We start from the raw sequence: 13,763 nt of genomic DNA on the forward strand, positions 1-13,763 counted from the left end.
TATGTGGCAATAAACTTTGACCGGTCCCCAATTAGTTACAAATCAGAACTATTCTATCACTTAATATCATGCGCATACTATATATGATGAATATTAAAAAGACTACAAAAGGTTTGCAGTATAGGAAACATACCTGAACAATACTTTCTTTACATATCTACTGTAATGAAACAATTGTTTTATCTAACGCCATGTTGGCTTAAGTATATGACTTTTTAAAAGCAAACCTTATTTTTAGACTCTTCTGATCCCCCATGAAGTGGTTTGGGAGAGGGTTGCCGGAACAATAGGTGTACCATGATGTATCATTGAAGGAAAACGACAAAACTACTGAAGCTTAAGAATACAAAGTCAACTTCTATATATATAAACGAGAGTCAGGCTCTACTAAAAACCTGTTTTTCTGTACATAATTCTGGACATGTGTGTAGAGGGGTAGACACAGAAATTTATCAAAAGGAATATATAAGAATATTATAAGCTTATTTTGACCAAATTTGTACAAATTCTCATCTGGATCCGACATTGGTTACGTCAGTGGCATTACCGACAATTTATTGTAGTCGAGTAATGAGCTATATAAGGTGTTAATGTTTTTATTTCTAATATTAAGGTTTTTTTCCCTACATCTACCTATGAAAATTTGGCAAAATAGCTTAGGTCTTTTGTACCCCGCTTCAAATAATGATAGGAGATTTGAAATGTGAAGAGGATTCTTTTTACCGGGGATCACGATGAGTTTCATGTTTTGATCCTACAAACCGAGTCTGCTATTTGTTAAATATCTGTGTAACAGACTCCCGAATCTGGGGTATGAGGATATGCGTCACAGAAGATCTCTTACCAAATTCTTTTTTAAGATATCAGTCCTTGGTTGAAAAAATGCTCAGTTTCTTAAAATAAAAATGTATAATTAATGATGATTTTTTTCTTTTCTGAATTGTTCTTTGTGCTGATGTGACCGCTGATTTACCGATTGTGACGCAATAACATGCAAATGCTATTTAATCACTACCGGTATATTCACGCCGCAATGCAAGAAGGAGATTTAGCGCTGTAAAACCTAGATTGAATCCACTTTTTCGTTTTAAATGCCTGTACCAACTTCCCCGGTGTAATGTTTATTTTTCCAAATTTATATTGGATTCGACTTGATTCTGGATCGGATTATTTTTCTGTAATTTTGTCGTTACCGCTGTTTATGTCTGACTTTCCTGAAATGTTTCACCATGGCTACTATGTTTTGTAAGCTAATGATATAATAGAATATTCCAAACAAAATAGCATGTATTACAAATGATGCAGACTTTAATTTACAGACGAAGGGAGTTAACTAAAAAATGTAAACAATTATAAGTTACAGCCAGCCTACCAAAAGGCATGATGAAAATAGCATTAAAGCATGATGAAAATCACACATATAGCATGACGAAACGTACAAAAATCGATGTGTTACAATAAAATTGAGTTTTATATAAGGATGGTTGTCTAAATTTCCTCTGACGATGAAACAATAAAAATAGGTGGCGTACAAAATTCTTCAACGTATGGATTTTTGCCGCCTACAAAGTCTATTATTTAGTAGATAGTGGAGTATTTTTTATGCCTATAAACTAGCAAGAATACTGTTTTATAAGATTAACGTATCAAACAGTTATATGATTGAAAATATAACACAGTGGAAAAATTTGGACACTGTTCATTTCTCAAGTGAAACATAAATCTTGTCATGTACCAAGTGGTTGTGGCATAAAAGGTCAAACCTACTTTAAAATTCACCACATATCGTTATGCACCAATTTACAGAGGACGCTTACCCTACCGGTGCACCTGGTCCATGCTCCCAGTTTTTAATGAGTCCGAGTGGCGGACGCTTACCTTACCGGTGCACCTGGTCCATGCTCCCAGTTTTTAGTGGAGTCCGAGTTGCTCATTTGCTTTTGTTACTTTGTATGTATGATTTTAGTTACTTTATGTTCTTTGTTGTGTATGTCTGTTTTCCATGTCTGGTCTTTGTCCCTGGATTGCATTCTTTTGATTACCGCTATAACCTTGGTTCCTTTGATTACTCTTACAGCTCATGTGGTAGCTAAAGAAAAGTTTTTTTCTAAATACAAATGTTTATTTTGAAAAGATTTAGATGCAGCATAGAAAAAAAATAATAGATTTCGAATATTCAGTTGCCCAAACATTTATGTTCTGGGTTGCTTGATATGTTTGTCAGTTATTTTTAAGAATTTTACGCAACAACTTAAAGAAAAAGAATTTAATTGCATAACTTTTGACACAAGTATTAGTAAAGACTACAACTTTTTTCAGCACGTTAAATAAAGATTACGGTAGCACTGAGCATGTTTTTGCGAATTTGATTTGTTTCATCATCGCGAATGTTGGAACTTTTGAAACACTAAATTTGCACGTTATATAAATAACAACAGCCAGTTTGTTTGTTTTTTTTTTTTTGCTAAAAGAAATACAATTCTTTGGTAACACGATTCATTCGCACGAGGTGAAATATAACATTATGGTAAATCAATAAGTCTAGTGGTTGGCGTTGTTTGTTATATTCATTGTTATTCGTTTTACGTTTCTCTTCATATTAGGTCGATTTTCGTCTTTTGTGGTCTTTTACAGCTTACTTTATAGTATGGTTTTTGCCCATCACTGAAGACCATGTGGTGACCTGTAGAAGTTTAATTTTTTGTTGCATGGCTTTTGATAAATGGCTGTATCATTGCCAATAATACCGCATCTCCTGTTTTATATTCAATGGTTTAAATCACAAGCAAAACTAAAACACGAAAACTATTTATAATCATAATCACACACGTATACAATAAACTATAAATTGACACTTTCATGAGCATAAAATAAAATTGTTCAATAAAGTCGCACAAATATATTTCTTAAAAAACAACTGAATAATAGTACTGATAATGTTCGTTTATCAAAATAAATTTTAATAAAGACAAAAATAAAAAAAATGTCCCTTTAAAATTCGCTCTTTAAGCAAAAGAATGGTGTCACTGTCCCGCTACAATTGGGTTGACCTCAATATCATCGAAACACTCATTTGTAGCATGAAACAAGCAATTATATCTTTATGGCATACATGTATGATGATTAGTGAAGTTATCTGTGCATCAAACATGTCGTATTTAGGTGCTAAATTTCTCTGCTTAAGTATGCCAATAATTTCAAATTATTAAAAAAAAATATATTTTGATTCCGAATTTCAATATGTTTACGAAAAATGTTGTGTCTACCATTCCAATTTGTCTGTAAGATTTCCAAAAATCAAATGTGATGATTGTGGGTATCCTTATACCCCACTACGGTCGAAAATGCGAATCTACAACTAAAAACTTTTTCAAGGGAATAATAATTGTTTTTCATTTAGTTGATAAAAAAGGAAATATTAGTGGTTTAAATTCATTGACAACTGTTAGTTGTCTTCGATCAAAATATCTAGTCATTTCATTGTACCAGAAGCCTATTTGTTAGAATTCTAGCGCGATACAAAAAGTCTGCGTAGTCTCGGCAAGCTCTGGCAAAACGTATGAGTTGTGATATGAACACTCCATACGCAGGTGCTGAAGGGATGTTGCCACAGATGAAAGGAAAGTTGACAATTTCGAAGGAAAAGTCATCCAAGCATTGTTTTATCGGGTTGAGGGAAATATTCTTATTTTGTTCTGAATATTTTTATATTAGAACAAGTGTGGACGCAGACTGGTATTACCCGAAGGGCAAATTTGAACATACATACGTTTTGTCTTGAATGTGTTTGCATTGGCTAGAAAACTCCTCCATTTATTGATATAAATAATTGAATTATGCACCTGTTGACAAATATCCATTAACATATGACTAACTATCTACTGATCAATAAATGGGGATAAATTCCACAATGGCTTGTCATAACCATAAGACAAGTCATATATATATATAGAAAGGTCTGAAAAATTCCCAACGATGTTAGAACTGTCAAATTTGCGATGCAAATTTTTTGTCGTTCCCTCCGCGGCACTCGAACTCGTACAGCTTTCGCTGGCCGGGTCATTCCTCCTCGTAGGATTAATCTAGGGCTGTAACTTAGTACACGATTCTGAGAACTCGTTGAATTCTGAGACAGTTCATTTAGATTTAGATCTGTCCCGTACTACCATACATCGTGTACTGAGTTTCAGCCCTAGATTAATCCTACGAGCAGGAATGACCCGGTCAGCGAAAGCTATATTTTATATAGCCTAGCTGGCCGAGTGGTCTAGGGCGCTGGACTTTGTGCAGGCGGTGTTGCCATAGATGTCACAGCAGTACGAGTTCGAGTCCCGCGGAGGGAACGACAAAAAATTTGCATCGCAAATTTGACAGTTCTAACATCGTTGGGAATTTTTCAGACCCTTCTATACGTTTACATATCTTCCCTGTATCAATATGATCCGATGGAGCAGTGTAGCGAATAGAGTCGTCACATTCTGAGACGTTGTATAGTTGCTCTCAGTTTTATTTAGATTAACAGAAACCAACAGTACGGTATATGTCAGTTACATGGATGGCCGTATTTTTAAAATGGTTGGGGCCGTGACTTCAGATTCATTATGAGCCTTCCTTTAGTAGTTATAATATGAATGTCATAAAAAAATTCATGACAAGTGATCAACCATAGCTAAAGTCATTGTAAGAAAACCAAGTGAATATATGGACATCGCTGTCAGCACCATACCAATATTAATGTACGATCGCATTTTTTTACGGCGACACTATTATATTAAATACACATATAGGCTAAAAACCACTAATTCCACTTCCCATAGGCTTCTATGCTAATTTCACAATATTCAATGGCTTCTCTGGACTTTACCTTAACTTTAACCTGCAGATGACTATATATCAGCATGATTCTACATATGTCAGCTCACAATCCTCAGAATGGCATGTGGGGTTAGCAGACTTGCAGTGCAGTACTGGTCACCGGAAGTGAAGGGTCTATAAATAGCATGGGAAATCCCAGTGTTTTCACAAGATAGGGGTATATTTAAAAATCATTATGGAGATTAGGCTTCACATCACAAGAAGCAAAATGCACCTATAAAATGTACAGAAATGTTTTTCCTTTCAGAAACTGTTTAAATTTTTTAAATAAGATGAGAACTTTTTTCACAGCACTATGAGGAACAGGGGTAATTTCTGCGTAGGACTATTTTTGCGTACGTTCCGAATGCTCATTGGTTGAATTGGTGGTCTGTAACCTAAAGAGTCACTTTTTGTCTTAGAAAAAATAAATAACTATACAGGTATCTTCCTACACACATACTGAATGCATTTGCAAAGTTTCAGTGAAATGTGACAAGCACTTTTTTAAATATTTGATTTTTAAATATAGGGTAACCAAGTTGTGCGAGCAAAAAAGTGAAAATATTCTACCATACTGAAATGCATTAAATATTTGCAAAGAACTTTTTCTGACTTTTCAAATAAAAAATATCAATCACAACTTGTTTTTTAACAATATTAATGAAGAAATAGTTTTAAAAGTAATCATTTTCTGAGAAATTGGTCTATTTTTAAAAATTTATTTCTGACTTGCCTCCCCCTTTTTCTTGATCACATGTCAAAAATCCTAAATCTTTAAATTTTCACAAAAGGTGATATATTTGGCTTTAAATTTGTAAATACAGTGTTTTCACATTAAAACGTGACCAGTAAAGGGCACCTAAAGCAAAAAAAGTGCTCAATAATGGATTTTCCATGTTGCCATAGGGGAATGCTTATATGGCCTTAACCGCAGTAATGAAAGTGAGTTTTTCCTCATTTCTAACCTAATTTTTGCTCAAATCTACACAAAACTTGATTTCAAGTGCTTATTACTACCATATTTAGGTAAATATAGCCCTCAAAGTTTAATATTTGATATTTTTACTAAATTTTCTACACTTTTTACAAGATAGGACATAAAAATCAGCCAAAAAGACCAATTTTCCATAATTTGGACCTATAACTTAAAAAAATGCATATTTTGAAGGATTTTTGTAGTGTATTCCTCTCATGGCAAAGTTAACAAGATCTTCAAGTAGTTTAAAGCTATTTCAAGAAACTTTTCATTTTGCCATGGCTTCAGCTTAAGGCTAAAAACCACTAATTCCACTTCCCATAGGCTTCTATGCTAATTTCACAATATTCAATGGCTTCTCTGGACTTTACCTTAACTTTAACCTGCAGATGACTATATATCAGCATGATTCTACATATGTCAGCTCACAATCCTCAGAATGGCATGTGGGGTTAGCAGACTTGCAGTGCAGTACTGGTCACCGGAAGTGAAGGGTCTATAAATAGCATGGGAAATCCCAGTGTTTTCACAAGATAGGGGTATATTTAAAAATCATTATGGAGATTAGGCTTCACATCACAAGAAGCAAAATGCACCTATAAAATGTACAGAAATGTTTTTCCTTTCAGAAACTGTTTAAATTTTTTAAATAAGATGAGAACTTTTTTCACAGCACTATGAGGAACAGGGGTAATTTCTGCGTAGGACTATTTTTGCGTACGTTCCGAATGCTCATTGGTTGAATTGGTGGTCTGTAACCTAAAGAGTCACTTTTTGTCTTAGAAAAAATAAATAACTATACAGGTATCTTCCTACACACATACTGAATGCATTTGCAAAGTTTCAGTGAAATGTGACAAGCACTTTTTTAAATATTTGATTTTTAAATATAGGGTAACCAAGTTGTGCGAGCAAAAAAGTGAAAATATTCTACCATACTGAAATGCATTAAATATTTGCAAAGAACTTTTTCTGACTTTTCAAATAAAAAATATCAATCACAACTTGTTTTTTAACAATATTAATGAAGAAATAGTTTTAAAAGTAATCATTTTCTGAGAAATTGGTCTATTTTTAAAAATTTATTTCTGACTTGCCTCCCCCTTTTTCTTGATCACATGTCAAAAATCCTAAATCTTTAAATTTTCACAAAAGGTGATATATTTGGCTTTAAATTTGTAAATACAGTGTTTTCACATTAAAACGTGACCAGTAAAGGGCACCTAAAGCAAAAAAAGTGCTCAATAATGGATTTTCCATGTTGCCATAGGGGAATGCTTATATGGCCTTAACCGCAGTAATGAAAGTGAGTTTTTCCTCATTTCTAACCTAATTTTTGCTCAAATCTACACAAAACTTGATTTCAAGTGCTTATTACTACCATATTTAGGTAAATATAGCCCTCAAAGTTTAATATTTGATATTTTTACTAAATTTTCTACACTTTTTACAAGATAGGACATAAAAATCAGCCAAAAAGACCAATTTTCCATAATTTGGACCTATAACTTAAAAAAATGCATATTTTGAAGGATTTTTGTAGTGTATTCCTCTCATGGCAAAGTTAACAAGATCTTCAAGTAGTTTAAAGCTATTTCAAGAAACTTTTCATTTTGCCATGGCTTCAGCTTAAGGCTAAAAACCACTAATTCCACTTCCCATAGGCTTCTATGCTAATTTCACAATATTCAATGGCTTCTCTGGACTTTACCTTAACTTTAACCTGCAGATGACTATATATCAGCATGATTCTACATATGTCAGCTCACAATCCTCAGAATGGCATGTGGGGTTAGCAGACTTGCAGTGCAGTACTGGTCACCGGAAGTGAAGGGTCTATAAATAGCATGGGAAATCCCAGTGTTTTCACAAGATAGGGGTATATTTAAAAATCATTATGGAGATTAGGCTTCACATCACAAGAAGCAAAATGCACCTATAAAATGTACAGAAATGTTTTTCCTTTCAGAAACTGTTTAAATTTTTTAAATAAGATGAGAACTTTTTTCACAGCACTATGAGGAACAGGGGTAATTTCTGCGTAGGACTATTTTTGCGTACGTTCCGAATGCTCATTGGTTGAATTGGTGGTCTGTAACCTAAAGAGTCACTTTTTGTCTTAGAAAAAATAAATAACTATACAGGTATCTTCCTACACACATACTGAATGCATTTGCAAAGTTTCAGTGAAATGTGACAAGCACTTTTTTAAATATTTGATTTTTAAATATAGGGTAACCAAGTTGTGCGAGCAAAAAAGTGAAAATATTCTACCATACTGAAATGCATTAAATATTTGCAAAGAACTTTTTCTGACTTTTCAAATAAAAAATATCAATCACAACTTGTTTTTTAACAATATTAATGAAGAAATAGTTTTAAAAGTAATCATTTTCTGAGAAATTGGTCTATTTTTAAAAATTTATTTCTGACTTGCCTCCCCCTTTTTCTTGATCACATGTCAAAAATCCTAAATCTTTAAATTTTCACAAAAGGTGATATATTTGGCTTTAAATTTGTAAATACAGTGTTTTCACATTAAAACGTGACCAGTAAAGGGCACCTAAAGCAAAAAAAGTGCTCAATAATGGATTTTCCATGTTGCCATAGGGGAATGCTTATATGGCCTTAACCGCAGTAATGAAAGTGAGTTTTTCCTCATTTCTAACCTAATTTTTGCTCAAATCTACACAAAACTTGATTTCAAGTGCTTATTACTACCATATTTAGGTAAATATAGCCCTCAAAGTTTAATATTTGATATTTTTACTAAATTTTCTACACTTTTTACAAGATAGGACATAAAAATCAGCCAAAAAGACCAATTTTCCATAATTTGGACCTATAACTTAAAAAAATGCATATTTTGAAGGATTTTTGTAGTGTATTCCTCTCATGGCAAAGTTAACAAGATCTTCAAGTAGTTTAAAGCTATTTCAAGAAACTTTTCATTTTGCCATGGCTTCAGCTTAAGGCTAAAAACCACTAATTCCACTTCCCATAGGCTTCTATGCTAATTTCACAATATTCAATGGCTTCTCTGGACTTTACCTTAACTTTAACCTGCAGATGACTATATATCAGCATGATTCTACATATGTCAGCTCACAATCCTCAGAATGGCATGTGGGGTTAGCAGACTTGCAGTGCAGTACTGGTCACCGGAAGTGAAGGGTCTATAAATAGCATGGGAAATCCCAGTGTTTTCACAAGATAGGGGTATATTTAAAAATCATTATGGAGATTAGGCTTCACATCACAAGAAGCAAAATGCACCTATAAAATGTACAGAAATGTTTTTCCTTTCAGAAACTGTTTAAATTTTTTAAATAAGATGAGAACTTTTTTCACAGCACTATGAGGAACAGGGGTAATTTCTGCGTAGGACTATTTTTGCGTACGTTCCGAATGCTCATTGGTTGAATTGGTGGTCTGTAACCTAAAGAGTCACTTTTTGTCTTAGAAAAAATAAATAACTATACAGGTATCTTCCTACACACATACTGAATGCATTTGCAAAGTTTCAGTGAAATGTGACAAGCACTTTTTTAAATATTTGATTTTTAAATATAGGGTAACCAAGTTGTGCGAGCAAAAAAGTGAAAATATTCTACCATACTGAAATGCATTAAATATTTGCAAAGAACTTTTTCTGACTTTTCAAATAAAAAATATCAATCACAACTTGTTTTTTAACAATATTAATGAAGAAATAGTTTTAAAAGTAATCATTTTCTGAGAAATTGGTCTATTTTTAAAAATTTATTTCTGACTTGCCTCCCCCTTTTTCTTGATCACATGTCAAAAATCCTAAATCTTTAAATTTTCACAAAAGGTGATATATTTGGCTTTAAATTTGTAAATACAGTGTTTTCACATTAAAACGTGACCAGTAAAGGGCACCTAAAGCAAAAAAAGTGCTCAATAATGGATTTTCCATGTTGCCATAGGGGAATGCTTATATGGCCTTAACCGCAGTAATGAAAGTGAGTTTTTCCTCATTTCTAACCTAATTTTTGCTCAAATCTACACAAAACTTGATTTCAAGTGCTTATTACTACCATATTTAGGTAAATATAGCCCTCAAAGTTTAATATTTGATATTTTTACTAAATTTTCTACACTTTTTACAAGATAGGACATAAAAATCAGCCAAAAAGACCAATTTTCCATAATTTGGACCTATAACTTAAAAAAATGCATATTTTGAAGGATTTTTGTAGTGTATTCCTCTCATGGCAAAGTTAACAAGATCTTCAAGTAGTTTAAAGCTATTTCAAGAAACTTTTCATTTTGCCATGGCTTCAGCTTAAGGCTAAAAACCACTAATTCCACTTCCCATAGGCTTCTATGCTAATTTCACAATATTCAATGGCTTCTCTGGACTTTACCTTAACTTTAACCTGCAGATGACTATATATCAGCATGATTCTACATATGTCAGCTCACAATCCTCAGAATGGCATGTGGGGTTAGCAGACTTGCAGTGCAGTACTGGTCACCGGAAGTGAAGGGTCTATAAATAGCATGGGAAATCCCAGTGTTTTCACAAGATAGGGGTATATTTAAAAATCATTATGGAGATTAGGCTTCACATCACAAGAAGCAAAATGCACCTATAAAATGTACAGAAATGTTTTTCCTTTCAGAAACTGTTTAAATTTTTTAAATAAGATGAGAACTTTTTTCACAGCACTATGAGGAACAGGGGTAATTTCTGCGTAGGACTATTTTTGCGTACGTTCCGAATGCTCATTGGTTGAATTGGTGGTCTGTAACCTAAAGAGTCACTTTTTGTCTTAGAAAAAATAAATAACTATACAGGTATCTTCCTACACACATACTGAATGCATTTGCAAAGTTTCAGTGAAATGTGACAAGCACTTTTTTAAATATTTGATTTTTAAATATAGGGTAACCAAGTTGTGCGAGCAAAAAAGTGAAAATATTCTACCATACTGAAATGCATTAAATATTTGCAAAGAACTTTTTCTGACTTTTCAAATAAAAAATATCAATCACAACTTGTTTTTTAACAATATTAATGAAGAAATAGTTTTAAAAGTAATCATTTTCTGAGAAATTGGTCTATTTTTAAAAATTTATTTCTGACTTGCCTCCCCCTTTTTCTTGATCACATGTCAAAAATCCTAAATCTTTAAATTTTCACAAAAGGTGATATATTTGGCTTTAAATTTGTAAATACAGTGTTTTCACATTAAAACGTGACCAGTAAAGGGCACCTAAAGCAAAAAAAGTGCTCAATAATGGATTTTCCATGTTGCCATAGGGGAATGCTTATATGGCCTTAACCGCAGTAATGAAAGTGAGTTTTTCCTCATTTCTAACCTAATTTTTGCTCAAATCTACACAAAACTTGATTTCAAGTGCTTATTACTACCATATTTAGGTAAATATAGCCCTCAAAGTTTAATATTTGATATTTTTACTAAATTTTCTACACTTTTTACAAGATAGGACATAAAAATCAGCCAAAAAGACCAATTTTCCATAATTTGGACCTATAACTTAAAAAAATGCATATTTTGAAGGATTTTTGTAGTGTATTCCTCTCATGGCAAAGTTAACAAGATCTTCAAGTAGTTTAAAGCTATTTCAAGAAACTTTTCATTTTGCCATGGCTTCAGCTTAAGGCTAAAAACCACTAATTCCACTTCCCATAGGCTTCTATGCTAATTTCACAATATTCAATGGCTTCTCTGGACTTTACCTTAACTTTAACCTGCAGATGACTATATATCAGCATGATTCTACATATGTCAGCTCACAATCCTCAGAATGGCATGTGGGGTTAGCAGACTTGCAGTGCAGTACTGGTCACCGGAAGTGAAGGGTCTATAAATAGCATGGGAAATCCCAGTGTTTTCACAAGATAGGGGTATATTTAAAAATCATTATGGAGATTAGGCTTCACATCACAAGAAGCAAAATGCACCTATAAAATGTACAGAAATGTTTTTCCTTTCAGAAACTGTTTAAATTTTTTAAATAAGATGAGAACTTTTTTCACAGCACTATGAGGAACAGGGGTAATTTCTGCGTAGGACTATTTTTGCGTACGTTCCGAATGCTCATTGGTTGAATTGGTGGTCTGTAACCTAAAGAGTCACTTTTTGTCTTAGAAAAAATAAATAACTATACAGGTATCTTCCTACACACATACTGAATGCATTTGCAAAGTTTCAGTGAAATGTGACAAGCACTTTTTTAAATATTTGATTTTTAAATATAGGGTAACCAAGTTGTGCGAGCAAAAAAGTGAAAATATTCTACCATACTGAAATGCATTAAATATTTGCAAAGAACTTTTTCTGACTTTTCAAATAAAAAATATCAATCACAACTTGTTTTTTAACAATATTAATGAAGAAATAGTTTTAAAAGTAATCATTTTCTGAGAAATTGGTCTATTTTTAAAAATTTATTTCTGACTTGCCTCCCCCTTTTTCTTGATCACATGTCAAAAATCCTAAATCTTTAAATTTTCACAAAAGGTGATATATTTGGCTTTAAATTTGTAAATACAGTGTTTTCACATTAAAACGTGACCAGTAAAGGGCACCTAAAGCAAAAAAAGTGCTCAATAATGGATTTTCCATGTTGCCATAGGGGAATGCTTATATGGCCTTAACCGCAGTAATGAAAGTGAGTTTTTCCTCATTTCTAACCTAATTTTTGCTCAAATCTACACAAAACTTGATTTCAAGTGCTTATTACTACCATATTTAGGTAAATATAGCCCTCAAAGTTTAATATTTGATATTTTTACTAAATTTTCTACACTTTTTACAAGATAGGACATAAAAATCAGCCAAAAAGACCAATTTTCCATAATTTGGACCTATAACTTAAAAAAATGCATATTTTGAAGGATTTTTGTAGTGTATTCCTCTCATGGCAAAGTTAACAAGATCTTCAAGTAGTTTAAAGCTATTTCAAGAAACTTTTCATTTTGCCATGGCTTCAGCTTAAGGCTAAAAACCACTAATTCCACTTCCCATAGGCTTCTATGCTAATTTCACAATATTCAATGGCTTCTCTGGACTTTACCTTAACTTTAACCTGCAGATGACTATATATCAGCATGATTCTACATATGTCAGCTCACAATCCTCAGAATGGCATGTGGGGTTAGCAGACTTGCAGTGCAGTACTGGTCACCGGAAGTGAAGGGTCTATAAATAGCATGGGAAATCCCAGTGTTTTCACAAGATAGGGGTATATTTAAAAATCATTATGGAGATTAGGCTTCACATCACAAGAAGCAAAATGCACCTATAAAATGTACAGAAATGTTTTTCCTTTCAGAAACTGTTTAAATTTTTTAAATAAGATGAGAACTTTTTTCACAGCACTATGAGGAACAGGGGTAATTTCTGCGTAGGACTATTTTTGCGTACGTTCCGAATGCTCATTGGTTGAATTGGTGGTCTGTAACCTAAAGAGTCACTTTTTGTCTTAGAAAAAATAAATAACTATACAGGTATCTTCCTACACACATACTGAATGCATTTGCAAAGTTTCAGTGAAATGTGACAAGCACTTTTTTAAATATTTGATTTTTAAATATAGGGTAACCAAGTTGTGCGAGCAAAAAAGTGAAAATATTCTACCATACTGAAATGCATTAAATATTTGCAAAGAACTTTTTCTGACTTTTCAAATAAAAAATATCAATCACAACTTGTTTTTTAACAATATTAATGAAGAAATAGTTTTAAAAGTAATCATTTTCTGAGAAATTGGTCTATTTTTAAAAATTTATTTCTGACTTGCCTCCCCCTTTTTCTTGATCACATGTCAAAAATCCTAAATCTTTAAATTTTCACAAAAGGTGATATATTTGGCTTTAAATTTGTAAATACAGTGTTTTCACATTAAAACGTGACCAGTAAAGGGCACCTAAAGC

The sequence above is a fragment of the Perna viridis genome, chromosome 5, assembly GCF_037379345.1.
Source record: "Perna viridis isolate PV_CMFRI_1.1 ecotype Kerala chromosome 5, ASM3737934v1, whole genome shotgun sequence".
In the NCBI taxonomy this organism is placed as follows: domain Eukaryota; kingdom Metazoa; phylum Mollusca; class Bivalvia; order Mytilida; family Mytilidae; genus Perna; species Perna viridis.